Below are 3,278 nucleotides of genomic sequence, written 5' to 3'. Positions count from 1 at the left end.
TATGAAAGACTCTATGGATTTGTTCCGACGTGTATACATAAATATTTTATCCATTACACATTATTTTGACTTCAAGGCATAATTCATATTATGCCTTGGGCAGGTACCGTTTGGTAGGACATTCATATGAATACAAAAGGAAACTTTCATTCCTTCACCACGAAACACACATGGTCCATTATTATGACATCTCAGCTGAAACCATGCTGACGTGTTGAAACAGTGTTAACATTCAGAATATAAGAATAAAATAAAATAATGTGAATTTACATTATTATTATTATCTCTCTTGTAGTTTTCAATATTAAATCAAAGTCCGGATGTGAACCAACTTTTAGCTAGTTTGATAGACAAGACTTAATACTAATAAATAGAAGAAAGATTATTTTTTTAAAAAAAAATGAGACTTGAATATGGAGAGATACATAAAACTATGGCATCTAGGCAAGATACAAAAATGGGACTTATTTAGGCCACCCAGCTACTTGTGATTGGATGTCAATATTTGATGCAATGAAGTAACTTTTTGGTATCATAAAAAAATCACAAAACTATATTATAACATTTTATGTTAAAAATAAAATAAAATCATCTACGAAATATTTGGTTATTAGAAATTTAAGGGAAAATATAGGGTCATATTTGATTGATGGGATGTAACATCATATAGTATCTGTAGGGACCACCCCTAAATGAACACGTAGCAGCCTCACAAAACACTCCTCCTTTGAACACGCGGCACGCCCAACCCCCTGTCCGGATGTGCACAAAGGCTGACACGTACCACTCCCAACCTTCCATCCGGATGACCATGGAACGGGCATGCTATGCATACCCCCCTGTCTGGATGTCCTGTCCGAACTCAATGGCTAGCGTCTTAAACAAAAGTCTTGACCGGGTTTCGCGGGCCATCATTATTCATTTTATCAAAAGCATGCTGGACAAGACCGTCCTAGGTCACTTCAGGCGACCTGCCACCAACTACCCTGCGTCGCCTACAAAGCGAAAAGACAAGGATGGTGGCAAGTTATCCCTCCCACAATCTCTGACAGCTGCTTACAGAATAATGATGGCTCTGCCTCTATCATGACAAGTCAAAATGTCTTCCCACCATTAAAGGGGACAAAGCTCCTGGCACTATAAAAGGTCCTCACACAGTAAAAAAAGGTAGGCATTTCCTAAGGAGAAGGGCCTAAGAGAGAATATTAAAATGTTAGAGAGTAAAACTAACAAAACCATCGGAAGGTGTGTCCAGACCCCCTATCCGGACTCTTTTGCAGGTCAAATGAAGGAAGTATCATCTTCAGTTGAGGAGACGTGTACTTCAGGCAACTGCAGTGATCCCGATAATGCGAGCCCTCAACAGTATCCAAGAGTCGATAACATATCATATTTGTTGGTAAGAAGGTAAGTGATTTCAAGTGATGGTTCCATCCATTTTTTTTATATCCCTTTTACATAAGATATGGAAATTATAAGTTATAATATAGAATATAGAGATTTGATGTATTACAAATTTATTTATTTTTGTTATCAATTTTATTATTTTTTTTATTTTACTTATTTTGTAAAACAAATTTTTTTATTAAAAAAATTAAATTTGTCATTAAGTAAAAATATATTATAAAATAATATTAATATATGTATCATTTAATACATATATTATTTTTGCATATTAAATAACATAATGTAAAAAAAAATTATCTATAAAGTTTAAATATTTTAATCATAAATATTTTAAATGTAAGAGTTATTTCATATTTTTTAAAATAAAAAATATCAAAGTACAATATAATTTTTATTTTAAATATTAGAAAAACAATATATATATTTTATTTATTTTTTTAATTCATTTTACAAAATAATCATAAGCATAACATAACATATCTTGGTACATAAACTATCTTAAAATATCATATCTATTTGATAGAATATCCAAATATATCATATCTTATTGGAAATAATATCTTAAGATATAGACTTCCTATCCAATGAGACATGATGTCTCCGTATCCTATGATGTCAATCAAACATAACCAAATTAAATAAAATGATGGGGAAAAAGTATAAGAAAAATAAAAAATAAATTTAAAATTAATAAATTATTTCCACATGTTACTTCAAATCAATTTTACTTATTTTAACTCTTCTATATAAAAATTAAATAATTTAAAAATAAACAAAATTTTAACTAATTTTAATTTTATTTAATTTTCTTTCATCTTTTCCATGACAAAATCAAATAAGAAAAATATCTGTAATTATCTTTCCTGTCATTGTTAGCATCACACCACACCTTGTACCCTGCATGTCTGCACCTTCAGCAGCATTCATGTCAATGTCCAAAGTGGATGTGAAGAGCTAAGGAATAGAAATACGGAGAAGAAGGAATCAAAAGTCTATAATAATTATTTTTACAGCATAATGAAGATTAATTTGTTTTAAAAGGTCATACAGTATTCTTCTATCCAATAAAAAGACTACAATCACACCAGACTAAAACCATATATCTAAGAGACTTAAACTGAGTTCTGGGTAGAAAGAATTGAGCTTTTACTAGAATTAACAATGAACCTGAAGAAGATCCTCCGCTGCCATATCTAAATCCGTGGGCAACTTTTTCTCGACTTCCTTGACCGCTAAACCATGGCTGGGAGAGAACTAGCAGAGTCTGCAGAATTCATGGAGAAACCAACAATATTTGATGCAGGGGTGCTGCCATTATAGGGCGATGCGCTCATCATCCTGAATCCACAGAAGAGCATGATTTAACGGAGAAAGTCCTCATTAGAAAACCAACTATAAGTACAATTCTATTAGTTTAGTCTGTCTCATAACATCTCTGGGAAATTGATTCTAAATGGGGGAAGAGACGGTTGGTTTAAAGGTATGAAAACAAAGTACCAGCTCAAAAGATACAAACAAATAACAGAATGAATAGTAAAAAAAAACTTATAGACGATAAGTATTGTCTTTGAAACAGATCCACCTTCCTCAAAGAGGAACTCGATACATTAGGGCAGCTTGGGTTCTGAAAAAAATTCTCCAAATAGATAAACTATCTGAAAAATTTGTATTCATATTTAGATAGTGAGGGGTGACCTGCTTTTACATGTCATTAACATAGTCCCAAAAGACTCTTTGAAAGATTCTACTTATAAGTGAAAAAGGTCCCTGTGCATGATGCGTGTGTGAACGCGACGTGCATTAACCAAAAGTTGATATAATATTTATATAATAATTATAATTTATATTATTATGGACTCATGCACATTTTT

Source organism: Vitis riparia, chromosome 18 (assembly GCF_004353265.1).
Source record: "Vitis riparia cultivar Riparia Gloire de Montpellier isolate 1030 chromosome 18, EGFV_Vit.rip_1.0, whole genome shotgun sequence".
Taxonomy (NCBI): Eukaryota; Viridiplantae; Streptophyta; class Magnoliopsida; order Vitales; family Vitaceae; genus Vitis; species Vitis riparia.
The sequence above is the reverse complement of the archived record's forward strand: the minus strand, read 5'-3'. Positions refer to the sequence as shown.